Here is a 13786-nt window from a genome sequence, read left to right on the forward strand (position 1 = left end):
AAAACCTGGTCCATATTCTGAAGGATGCCTACCATACGAGTCGAAAAATTCTGCCTCACCATGGCTATCAAAATACACTGCTAACCAGTGTTCCCCCGGCAGGGTTGACGGATGTGTATTTACAACGTATGCAGAGGGAAACCTGGAAACTGAACGTGGTAATTCATCCTTTGCAAAAACACCCCTGTGATCTCTTTTTGAATACGGGTCCTTTCTTAATACATCATCTATCTGTACAGAGTTCATCTTGAGTAGTCGGTGATGATATTTCGAGGTTTATCAATCTGTATTATGTTGTCAAATTCCGCATAAACAATTAAATTGACAGTCTCCTGTAGGGCTATATCAAAATGCACTTCAATACTCAGTGTACCATTATCAACTATGTTAAAATGTTCGCCGCCGGTCGACAAATCCGGTGTGAGGTTAAAAGCAAATAAGCAATTCCCACCCACAAAGTCGTCTCTGTCTAAATTATGGCCTTTGTCCCCGGTAAAAATATCTGTCCCCGAAAATAAGGTCTCGTAAGCCCTTATGTAATTTCGACCTCCCTGGACGCTAAATTTCGGGGTTAGGGGTTTTCCAGTTATTAATTCACTGTTTCTAAATACAGCTAAGTAATTGATATTCTGTGTTTCAAAATTGTAAGGATTCTTTTCATATGAACCAGAGAACGCGTTTGATTCAATAAATCCAATAATTAGACGCCTTGGTAAAGGGCCCAGAAACACATTTTCTTTCGTGAAGGTCAAGTGACCGGGTGTCACGGCGTACGATTTACACTCCACCCTTGAGATGGGGTACTTGGCAGGTGAAAGCTCCAATGCTCGAGCGTGACTTTCGATAATAAACGGCGCAACTTTCACTCTTCTCACGTGCAGGCTGGCTTCCAAAATTTGAATTTTATACCCGTTGGCCGGCTGGCTCGACATCAAGCAAAAGTCATTCTTTCCACGAGTCAATTTCAACTTTAAGTCCACGCCATTTAGCAGGAGCCGATTCTGGAAAAAGATGTCACTATGAATAGTCCAAATAAATCCACCGTTTTACTCTGGCTGGTAAAACTATGGCGCTTCTTCAACCCTTGATTGCCTCCTTCTTCCGTCAGAGGGTTGGCGCTGTCAAATTTACCCGGTGTGTCCTTGTAGAAGAGAGCTGAAGTGAGGTGGGTTGATTTTGCTTCATTGGAGTAGTTCAATAAAGTTTCAATGTAGGATCGGTAGGCGTATGTGTTATTCGATGAGCTAACCACCTTACCATTTAACGATACTTAAAGTTGAGAAAACAGACTGTGTAGGAGAAGGTTCACCAGTGCAACTTGAGCAGCTGCCGGCAAATTGGACCCGTCGGCGGCTGTAATTTTAGCTTTTATGAAAAGCCTTGTCATTGGTAAGTCGATGTATTCAGAAGGAGAACCTGCCACCACGAATTCGATTGGTGATCCTTCAGCGAGTGTAGAAATTGGATTAAACTGCACGGTCCGACTCTCGAGTATACTGGTCTGCGTTGGTGGCACGGAAATTAAATCAAGTTCACTTTTTGTACACACGCATGATGCTTTATCAACTACCTCGTTGAAAGCCATCTTTTGGACATATTCTTTTCGCTTTTAGTCAAAAATGTCACGAGGGGCAAACCTCGATCTCTTCCTGGTAAGTGCTGCTGAGGAAATAGACCGCCTTTTTCGCTTACCGGTGCTTATATTTCGGCGAACTCCCTCCAACGCACGCTTCCCTAGCCCTTTAGCAGTCTCGCGAGACCGGGACTTTAAAGAAGATTTCAAGTTCTTCCCTGAAGCTACATCACTAGCCACGTTAATGCCAGTATGAAGTGCTGCTTTGCCTATCTCTGCTGCACCACGTTTCAGCATCGGTAGCACAAAGCGCGAGACACTACCGAGTAAACCCCCAAGCCCATATCCGCGTTGGTAGGATCCCCTATACACGGGAAAATTACTCCTTGCTTGGTTGATATAGTAATTGTAATAGGGTTCGCTGGCCATCTCCTCTCACAGAAAGTAAGGTGGGCGTCTCTGTCGGAAATGAAGTTTTACGATGACCCTTCCAGACTCAAATGGGACTGGTTTACCCCGCTCATCCCTTATATCGATCGTCTCAAACTGGTTGCGGCTGAGGCGTAGATAGTGGGGATTATTAACTGTATACGTGACTGTCTGGCGATGGGATCCTTCCACGGGGAGGTTACAAAGCAGTGGTGTTGACACGTTTCCAACCAGCTGGTGTTGCACCACATCACTGTATACATATAAAACGTGGAGCGTAGTGTTTAAGTCAGGCTGTTTTTCACCCATTCCAATACCAGTTTTCGTCCCCGGAGTCATACCTAGTATTTCAGCCGCGCTCTCGTTCAGTTCCAAACAGTAGCCATCGCTCAATTCATACCCTATACGGCCTCTCCTGAAGCTGTATTTCATTTTTACATGATTTTTTAATTCCTCGGGAGTTCTGTGGGAGAAAGCTGTAACCACATCTGCACTGTCTCTGTAGTAACCCCATGGAATACGTATGTTTGTTCTGTTTTGATATTCCTCTTCTTCTTCTTCTTCTTCTTCCCCTTCCTCTACACCCTCATCTTTTGGCTTCATAACGATGCATGAAATCGTCGTACTCTCTCCCAGTACATTACTCCAAGAACGTGGATAAATCATCTGAACCAGTGCAACCTCCCAGTCACCCTTCAAATCCACTTGATGCGCAAGCTTCGTCACGTAGTGGCCTGTCACATTATCAGGATACACATACTGACTCGAGTCGCTGGGCAAGAGCATGTAAAAATCCATTCATTCAGGTCCTCTCACCCCTCCTGTTTATGTTGATATCACGAACCCAAGAGTCAAACTGGGAAGGGTAACCCAGCCAACGAACTAAATATTCTGTGAAACCCCTTCTACGTCGTTTCCTGATAACTTTTTCAACACGGTATAAACATCCATTTTAACAAACTTTTACTAACTCCGCTTCATAGAAAGACCCGTCGATAATTTCTCCATTGTAGTCCTTCAGTCTGTACACTGGATAGCGCCGCGCAACACGCTTCCACACAGTAAATATTTCTTCCGAAAAATTAGTATCGAACCCCCTCCCAAAAGTGCCCCGGTTTGTCGATATCCGGACTTTATCACCGACTTTAAATTTAAACTTCACCGGTTTTGTTAGAGAACGTTTTAAATCTTCGCTGTAAAGCTTCCTCCATACCGATGTTTGATTGTCCTCTGTAACCTCGTTCGGTCTCATTCCGATAGTTCTATGTATTGAGTTGTTGTAAGACCGTGTAAACGCCTTAAGTTGATCCAAGTATTTGTAATCACCTTTCTGTGTAAAATATCTATACAACCGGCCCTTCAGCGTGCGATGAAACCGTTCAACTATGGCACATTTTATGTTTTCGTTACCAGATGTATAATGTTCAACCCCTTTCAGCCTCAAAAAATCTTTAAACTTTTTATTCATGAACTCGCCACCTTTGTCTGTCTGTACCCTCCAAGGAATTCTTCCCGTACGGAAAATCTTTTTGATTGCATTAATTACACTCTCTGGTCGTTTATTTTTCAAGGGTTCAACAAAGGCAAACCGTGAAAGGACATCGATGCATGTCAATAGGTATTTAACACCCTTGTTATATCTCGACAGTGAACGAAGATCGGTTAAGTCCATTTGCCATACACCATCTATCTTGTACGCAACAGTTTTATTCCTAGGAAATTTCTTTCGTGCAGTTTTATGTAAGGTGTAACTGTCTTCTGTCGATAACCACTTACGTATCTTTCCCTTTGACACTTTATGCGCCCCTTCATCTTTTATGGCATTGTAGAACCCGTCAACACCACGAAAAGCAGCAACACCGTCTGGGTTTCTGTACTTTCTGCTTAGGTACCTGCTTAACTCCATCCGTCAGCGTTGAATTGTTAATTTCCACTTTACCACCGCAGCAGATACATAGACACCTTAGCCTATTGAGGAGCCGTGAAAGCTGGGGCGGCAGGCACTCAAAGCAGGACATTTCTGTCAACTCACCAAATGGCTGAGTATAACTGATCAGTGATGCTATAAAATGTGCAATGGTCAAATGAGTGGGGTGATGCCCTCTTTATTGCATGTACCAGGAGTAAAATAGGGACTTTTACAATCTATATATACAACAACATGACCATACTCCTCTGCCAACACAAGCATACATGCATACACACCCACCCACACATCCACCCACCCACACACACACACACACACACACACACACACACACACACACACCCACAAACACACAACTTGCAAATGAAAAAATAAAGACATGTAAATGAATGTTTGCTTTAAACGTTCATGGTTGAGTTTAATTCATTAAACAAATAAAACGATCACGGAGAGTACATGAAAAAATAATATTGGTAAATAAATAAAAAAATTGTATGTAAAGAATCAGAACACATTGAAAGTTTTTTCTTTCTTTCTTTCTTTCGTTTTTTGTGATTTAAGTCTCAGGACTTCAGTCAAGTCTATACACAATAGCTCATTCATCACTGCAATCCTGGTACGGCTTCACAGCTTGTATTGATGGTTGCGCTGCTCCCATATAATTATCTTCTTTGTTCTGGGTAATAGAGTCTAACAAAAGGCCTGAACCCGACGATTTCGATGAGTGGCTGTCTTCCTTTTCGTACGGCTTCCTCATCTGTAGGTTGGAAATTTGGGATCTCCACATATTCCTCTGCCTTAGCACTGGTCTGTGTCTATCTGCTCGTGGGGCTGGTGGTTGATCTTGTATGGGTGAAACATTCTGTAGAATGTCTATCTGTTCCCCTATCGCCTCATCGATGTTGTTGATGTGGGACTTCAGAACTTCCCATTCTTCCAGGTCGAGTGTCATGCCTTTCTTCGTCGGCCAACCTTGGAAAAACTGTCGGATGTGGACTTTCACCTTTCCCTTCCATAAAGATGTTGATACAACCTTTCCATCTCTGTTTAATGGAAAGCGTTTTTCGTAGCTTGAAGGTTGGAAGCTGGCCATCTTACAGATGTTGGGTGTTGCTATAGTACACACTTGTATGCTTTCAGCTGGGAAGAGTTTTTTTATGTCTCTTCGATTTTTCCACCATCACTTTATATGTGTTAGGCTACCTGTCAAGCTACGAACGTGTTACAGCTCGACGTAGCTCCGGTATGCTTCATTCATTCGCCTCACTTCCTGAATGACAAAAGAGGGGCACGTTGCTGCCTGCCCCCTACTACCGGTATGCATAATTCACCAGTTCCTGTCCTTGAACATTATTCATGAAGGTCAAAGTCACCGGTGCCTGGGGACAATAGCTCATTCATAAATACTACAATTTTTTCAGTTTCCTGAAGCAAATTAACCCTTTCATCCCTTTTTTAAAATCATGCTAATGTATTCCACATTCATTTTAATGAACTTCCGACTCCTCCTCATAATCATACCAATACATTCATATTAATGTTAATCCGCTTCCTGCCTACGTCATCATTACACTAAACTATTCATATTTTTATGCTAATGTACTTCCTGCTTACGTCATTAATGACTTCCTGCCTACGTCATCATTACGTAAAAGTATTCATACTTTTTATGCTAATGTACTTCCTGCTTACGTCATTAATGTATGCACGTATGATGTAACTCATTAAATATTCATAATTTTTATGAATATATGAATATTAAGTGTGCTATACAGACTTCCTTAACTACTTTTGTTAATTAACATTATTGCGATAGTCGTAAATTATGGGCTGAGCACTCTAGGAACGCCCAGTGTTCCTAGTGATATGCAGTTGTGTAAAACAGCATCTTCCAGAATACCACAGGTCGGCAACTATGTGTCCCATAATGTTTTTGTGTGTCCCGTACGTATACCGTTGCGCATGCTCATATCACACATCTTGGGCTTCGCCTACACACACTGGCACAGAGAATGTGAATGTACGTCTGTGTGCACTGATGTGAATAAGTCTAGGACTGTCACTCACAGCAATTATGCAATCAATTTAAAGATATTCCATGTTGTTGTGACAAGACTATAGTATGTGCTTGCACAATCGAATCGGTCACCTGGACGAGTAAGCTGAATGGAAACAAAGTAGTTTTGCACGATTGCATCTGTTGACGCATGGAGCTAGATCCGTTTCTAGCTCCATGGTTGACGTGTAACCTGATTCGAACCAAGTATCCAACTACTGAATCAAGGTACTAACTCTATCGATCCGTGACTTTTAAGGTACGACGTCGACAAAATTCCACATAATCTATGAGAAAAAAAATTAAGAATCAGTTATATTAACTTTTACAGGAAGACTTTTCACCTCTGTTCTGCAAAGTAGATTGATGCGTCGTGCCTTAGAACTCACAATGTCAAATCATGAGAGAAAGGTGACTTTAATAACCCACATCAACCAAGGGCAAGGGTAAACAAGGAAATTTTACGTTTTGGTGGCTGTCTTACTGAGCCCCTATTCATAAACCTTTGGACGATCAAGATGCTTATATCAAGTTGCGCATGTGTTATTTGCTCGGAACTTATCACAAAAGACGATGAAAATGAAAGTAATTGCAATGTTCCGAGAGTAATTAAGCAACGTAAACACGTAGTCCATTGTTGATGATAATATCGGCGGAAGGGCAGGCTGACACAGCTTATAAGGAACACATCGATGAATGCTCACCTTGATACATGATGTCTAGGAGTCAGTCTCAGAGAGATTGAAGCACTTTGTCGAATGAGCAAAATAACAATCAAATGTATGACTCGTATTTAATTGAGAAGACGAGTCATTACACTTCATAAAATACCAGTTGTTCGTTTTGCGTAAATTGATGTTAACAAAAAACAGAACAGAAAGGTAGATCCCTTTTCCCGACTTTCTACAGGTAGAATCTTTAGTATGTCTGACGCGAATAAATATATATTTCAAACGAAAACGCTAATCCTTTAGAAAACAAGTCTTGTAAGTTGACAAGTAACATTATGATCGCTTATGACTTTTGGCCAGTTGCCCCCTGGTTTTAATGCAGAACTGGGGAAATTTAAAGAAATGTGTCGAGCACTGGCCCTTTACATGCAAATTAAGAAATCACTTATATAGACAATTAAATATTTTACTAGCGGACAAGCATTCTTCAAACCATGCAAATAATAGAGAGCAAACATTGCGTTTGAGTTCTGATCTAAGACTCTTATGTCTTGAATAAATCATCGGCAGATTACCAAGCCTTAATCAAATTGCTTCTCTGACAAGAACTCGCAGGCGTCAGCATGCGTGTCCTAACCAATCGTTACATTTACATTACATTAACCAAACCAGGAAACGTTATGTATTGATTGCTGTACAAAGTTGTACGTGAATATTTTACTTCAGTAGATAACAGAGGCACTTGATGCCGATTTACTGTCGCAACAGCGATCCTTATGTACTTACTGCTGCTATACTTGAGAGCATTGAATGTTTTCAAAGACTGATTTGTGTTCCACGATTGCTAACTAAAGGGGCTATTTCGCTTCCAGTCAGTTAATTTTAATTTTGTTAAGAAGGGGCTCTTGCAGATATTGTGTAACTCTGAAGAGACCTTATCGTGTGCCTTATTCTCAAGGTGGAGTCTAATTTAGAAATGTCTTCACTGCATGACTTGAATAATAGTCGCGCCAGCGGCTTACTGACTACGCATGCGCTTATTCATAATATACTATGCGAGTAACCGGAAGTGTACCCTTCTTTCATGGGCGCCGCCATGTTTTTTTTGAGTACTCGTAAATAAACAAATACGAAACAAATTATCATTATATAACATGCCATTTATAAAATATACCTCTTTTATTAGCCAGTAAATGTTATTATGCACCTTGTCGCTGATACAAAATATCGTTCATATAGATAAAGGGAGAAAACTGTCGTGCATATGAACGGTGGCATACGCAAAGAATGCTGGGATTGAATTTTAGAAAAGCGCCCCCTGTGTCAATAATTAAATTCAAAAATTGCCAGTTTTTAGACGGAACGCTATAGTTTTCAGCTTGCAAGTGGAAGGTGGGCAGTGCGGTTACCATTGCAATGATAATGATTGCATGATGCGTCCCTTGTTTAACGCAATAGGCTGTTATCATTGTAAAAATTGCCAATTTTTGTCCAAAATTTTTACACGTTACAGAAAATCTATAGGCCTACCTGCACTGCTGCAGGGTTTGACATCGTGTACGTACGTGAACTGTTTTCATCAGAGGGAAACTGGGCATAGTTGTCATATAAACGTTTATGAAGTAACAATTAATTACATTTTATCATGAATCAATACAAATAACATTGCCAATCGTAACCCCTGGTGCGACACCAAGGGCTGAGCCCTATATAATATTACAATAATGCATGAATAATACAAGTTTTGTCCTACAATTTCCGTTAACCTGAGAAGAAGTGCTAGGTGGTATTTGTAAGTGAGAAAGTAATATCTGAATGATAAAGAAATTTATTATTCACTCCTCAAGTCCGATTACAATCAGGTGTAGAGATGGCGACATTCTACCAATGCTTGTTCTTTGCCGTTTTCATTAGCTGATGGTCCCCTCACTACATCTGACTTACTGCCATAAAAGATCGCATTCGAATCTCGTACCCCAACCAGAACAGCCGACCAATAGGAAAGAGGTTTACAACCGCCATTTGCTATGGAATGTAGCATTGTATTTAAAAACGCAACCTGACTGGCTCCTTCAAAGCGCAAGATTTGAACGCGATCTTCTTGGCAGTGGGCCAGATGTAGTCTCGATTACCAAGAATGCTCTTCGGGGTTCTCATTATCATTTATAATCGAATGGCAAAAAATAGTAGTTCAATTAGTCTTTTGAATTTTAATCGTTTCAAGTCGTACCCTTTTTAAGTCTTTCGGGGTTTTTATCATGTCAAGTCGTAGGCTATATATTTTTGAGAATATTACGAATGTGTCCTATTCTCATTTAATGTAAGTATTCCTAACAAACACAATAATGCAAATCGTCCGAAAGTGCATGATTTTACGAATCAATGTTTTGCATTGATAACGATCATTTTTTGGTTGATTTGCATGCTCCACAATTTCCATTAAAACGCTTTGCAAACATGAATAAATTATTATGAATATTAGAAGGCTAGATGTACAAATACACATACAAGCATATGTGTGTGCGTGCTTTCTTTGATGGAGAAAGATACGAACACTAATCATCTCTGCAACTTTGAGATTGTAAGGGATGTGTAGTTGGTACGGCGAATGCTTATCTTAGAGGTGAATGATGATAAAGTTTTAGAGGTATTTTTGACACCTTATGTAAATACCTGCAAATTGTGCCTTTTTAAAGGCAGCATAATACTTGCACACGTAAAGCTATAATGTTTTGTTTACGAGCTTTCGCCGGTAAGAGCTAGGATGCCCGACCGCTTGATCCAGACGACAGTTTTGTAGCGTGATTGACTGTTTGATCATCTGCTACTATTTTCTGAACATATTATAGCGTGTATGAATACGTAAAAAGCGGTATGACATCGTCAAGACAAGAATCGCGCCGAAATCGATCAATCAAATCCTCCGCAAACAGCTTTCGGTGTATAACAATAAAATAAAATCGTTAATACTGACGCGAGTGGTTAAAACCAAAAGTATTATAATTTGAAGTCCATTCTCGATCCCGGGCCTTTTCGAGCCTCGGTTTAAGGTAAAACGCGTCTCGGGGCATATTCGGACTCTTAAATTTTTTACAATTCTTTCCTAATCTACCACTTGTGGGGCTAATGTAAAGTTCTTGGGGTAAGAAAAATTTTCACCGTCTTAGGTTTTCGTTATATCAAAAAATTTATTTTCCCCACGGATTAACACGAGAACGGCGGCCGATTTGAATGTCAAATATCGATAAATTTTAGGTAGCTGTTATCTGTAGTACCACATTTTGACCTCTGATTTTTATTCTTAATTATTCGAGTTGGACAGAACTATCTTATCACAAAGTATAGAAAGTAAAATGCCAGGATCCTTATCAACGTCATACCTACAACATAGAAATTGAACATCTGGAATAACACTAATGGAAACTAGCTGACAATCAATTTTTAAAAACAATCTTTTAGTTGTACATGTAAAATTGTATGGCTACCTATGTAAAACTTATATCACAAGAACAAGATTTTGGTGAAATCCTTGAATCGATTGAGCCCCGAAATTTACTGAAGTTTCGTAAGCCTAACAAAACATGTAATTCTGCGTAATGACTTGTTCCAAGGGTGTGGGCATATGCATATCAAAACAGACTACATTAAAGCACTTACTCGGGGAAACTATCGCGTTGAACTTGGAGTGAGCCCGATGGCCCATGAATGACTTTTGGTGACATATTGAGATACAAATGTTGACAATACTGAAGCCAGGAGTTAAAACGCACTTGGCCAGCCAGGAACTGCTGCGTATGACCGAGAAAATCCTGGCGACTATGCGCCTTAAAAGTAAGGATCACAACATTTTCCCGCCATGTCTCCCGTCGCTTTACTTCTAAAAACAACATTATTGTTTTTAGATGTAAAATTCACGAAAAACATCAAGATGCTTTTCTAATCAATTGTCCTCTTCTTAGACTGTAACAATTCAAAGTTTGGAAATATCGCCATGCATCATTTGCGTTACCCATGCATCATATTGCAGTGTTATTTTTCTAAGGTGTGGACCATATTTGCCCAAAGTAAAAACTAAACTTTGTTATAGGCCATATTTGTCACGAAAGACGAGGGACGTCTGATAGACGTCAAGGGTAAGCTTACTTTTCACTAGGAAGTAAAATTCCTCCTCTAGACATGACAAGATATGACAAGATATGACAAACCTCGATGAAGTGTTGAGAAATGAAACAAAGCGTAGAATAGGGAACATCTTCACTTGGTTGTATTTGGTTGTAACTACTTACCTATATGCAATTGGCATACGCGATGAAAACGCCAACAAAATGTGATGAATGAATCTTTTTTCAATTTCCCGGCTGGTAGCAAGAAAGAAAACTCAACTTGAGGTTGTAAAAATGAGCATTCGTCACACTGTGTGGAATGCTTGTGACCGAACTGCGCAGAATGGAATGTGTCACATAGCTAACGTAGCGACGAAAATAAATGTTAAGCATTGATGATATATTCACCGGAGTCCACGCTTGCGCAGAACACATTAATCGATCCGTTGTTACCATAAAAAGACAACTGAAAACCTGGCCACAGTGTTTGCGAATGTGTCGCATTAATATACGCAACTTTTGATATTTGATTTTATTATGGTTATAACTTTTCCTTTGACAGCTGGCTTTAATATTATTAATTGGACACGGTTGAAGCGGTGCATGAATATGTGCACGTATACGTGGGCGTAGCGTGATGTCACCTTTGATGAGAATTCATGTCATGTAATTGGGTCAAAAGAGGCACGACACGTTCAAGATAAATGTTGTCATTAAAAGGGTTGTTGTTCATAGATCTCCTTTCGCGATAAGTGCTTTGTTTTCTAAATTCTTAATTTATAGGTGTAAAATGCAAAATCGCAAGAGAAATCAGTAGACAATATTACGTTTGTGTGACAGGCAAGGGAATAAGTTTTATAGATATGGTACTACTATAGAAGATGACTTTTTCCCTGTAACTCTCTAGGGACAAATCGTTGCAATGAATTAGATGGTATACCTAATAATGATTAGTAGTTGGTGGAAAATCGCATTATAATCCCACTTTTATCCTTAATACACAAAGCCACTTGTTAAGGGCGTGTAACTCTACATTTGACAATTCTACAAAGACGGCATTTTTAACTTAAACGAGTTGCACAAATTATCATTGGATTTACAGTTGTTTAGAAAAGATTTTTTCACTCGTTTCGCCCATTAGAGTGACGACGTGGGAGGGCGCGTTGAGCCAAGGGGCAGTATGCTTGCAGTTTTGCTTAGGGACGGACCATACAGCTTGTACTGTTCTTTCCGTTTTAACTTGTAGATTTCGCGCGACAGAAAATATCACCTTCTTAGGCGCCGTTGATAATGAGCCTAAAGCATGCGCACGGTAAACGGAACTAAGTTAGTTTAGCTTCACCCCCACCCGCTAAACGAAAGTTTGGAAGTGTGAAAATCCAACCCAAACTCATTCTGTATCATACCTACAATCAGCAATTACGTGACTATATATATATACGGTGTTTTCAATAGGGGTCGAACTCCCAACTTAAGATCAGGTTACCTAGTGCAGAAGCAACAGACCTAAATACTCGGCCAGATCACGCATCATACGCTCCCACCACCATTGGCATACCCCCTCTAAAATCAATCTTTGTTCATCGCTAACTCTACAATAACGCAATGTATCAAAATGGTTGTTACGTTATTTAACACCATGCACTGAACCACATGAATGTCAAAAGAATGGTGTACCGCAGGCCTGGTACACGCCAAACAGTATAGCGCGATATTTTGCGATACAGTAAAACTTAGAGCGAGATGTTGATATAAAAACATGTAGGGCGATTTTTGCGCACTGTAATCGAAATACAACTAAACTCCTTCCCCTCTGACGCTGAAGTTACGTTTGCCGTGCGCGTGTTTTAATTATCCATGGCCCCTTACTTATGGTCTTGATTTGTGTGCAGCGCATGGTACATACATCGAAGTGATTCAAGCATACTAAATATGAGATTGAACGATTACTGTTTAGCTCTTGCCTACAAATGGAGTGGAAATATACCATCCGGACATTCGTTGACCCAAGTCACGGTTTAGTGCGCTGTAGTTAACACGGATAATAAAACCTCTATTAAACAATCAGCGAACAGCGGATATATCCTACGTTACACACAGCGGAATGACGGGTATTCTTCCATGCTGTCAAGCATTTTGAAAAAAAAATTGAACGTACATTCATATGTATGACACTATGTTGCACCTTGTTGAAAAGAACAATTTTAATAAATTAATCAGTTGCTTTCAGAACAAGTTAACTACAGGGTTATATCAAGTGTTCTTATCATATTTCAGAACTTTTTAGCCTAATCTTTCTCTTGACATTATTCCTTTTTGGCGTCTTAGAGATTTAACGTTATACAAAGACCAAGTACTCACAGTGAAAGGAGAAGTGGGCAATCTGTCTTAGATATCTGTCAAGCAAAAGCTGTTTGTAATTTGCTAAATTATATCTTAATCCCGGGAAGTTACATGTTTTGCGAGTAAATGAAACTGCCAATCTACAGATTCTCATGCGGTAATGAGATGCTCTCCTTTTCCTCCTTTCTACTAAGATTTACTTTGTTGATTCAAGTTTGTACGGTTTGCCCTTATCTCTGTTTCTAGTGGCAGAGCTGATAGCGCCACGACGTGCGGTCATAACCTCTATTAAGACCATTATTAAAAGAGCAGGCATGTAAATATATGCTACACTATACACATAGTGAAATACCTGCCAGACGTCTATAATACTACAAGAAGGGTTTGCTGTTTAATACACCAAGTTTTACATCTTGAAGCAAGGAGGCACATTTTCAAACAGGAAATTCCATTAAAAGCTTTGCCCGGTAAACTTTAATTTCCTGTTTTGTCATAGGTCGGGGATAGCATGAATTAACTGTGTTTATCTCCTTTTCAATGGGGTGTCAAAAGCGAACAATTATTCCGCGGAAGACCAACTAGTCCTCAGACGTGATCTCATCGACAACTCAGACGCATGATTTCTATGTAAAGGCTATTTGATCGCTGGCGATGTGATGCCCAGGAACTATTTTACGGAATGGC

General features: G+C 40.1%; 1 protein-coding gene across 3 annotated transcripts in view; it reads right to left on the reverse strand.

The window, feature by feature from the left end:
- The window catches only part of LOC139152641 (tachykinin-like peptides receptor 86C), a 39593-nt gene that overhangs the window by 11746 nt on the left and 14061 nt on the right, over positions 1 to 13786 (reverse strand). The window contains exon 1 of one of the 3 annotated variants that reach the window (XM_070725895.1): positions 10943 to 11078. The exons of the other annotated variants lie outside the window; for them this stretch is intronic. The gene's annotated coding sequence lies outside the window, so the exon portion shown is untranslated. Of the gene's footprint in view, positions 1 to 10942; positions 11079 to 13786 lie in introns of those variants that run through there. 3 annotated transcript variants of the gene reach the window in all.

This window comes from Ptychodera flava, chromosome 16 (assembly GCF_041260155.1).
Source record: "Ptychodera flava strain L36383 chromosome 16, AS_Pfla_20210202, whole genome shotgun sequence".
NCBI lineage: Eukaryota > Metazoa > Hemichordata > Enteropneusta > Ptychoderidae > Ptychodera > Ptychodera flava.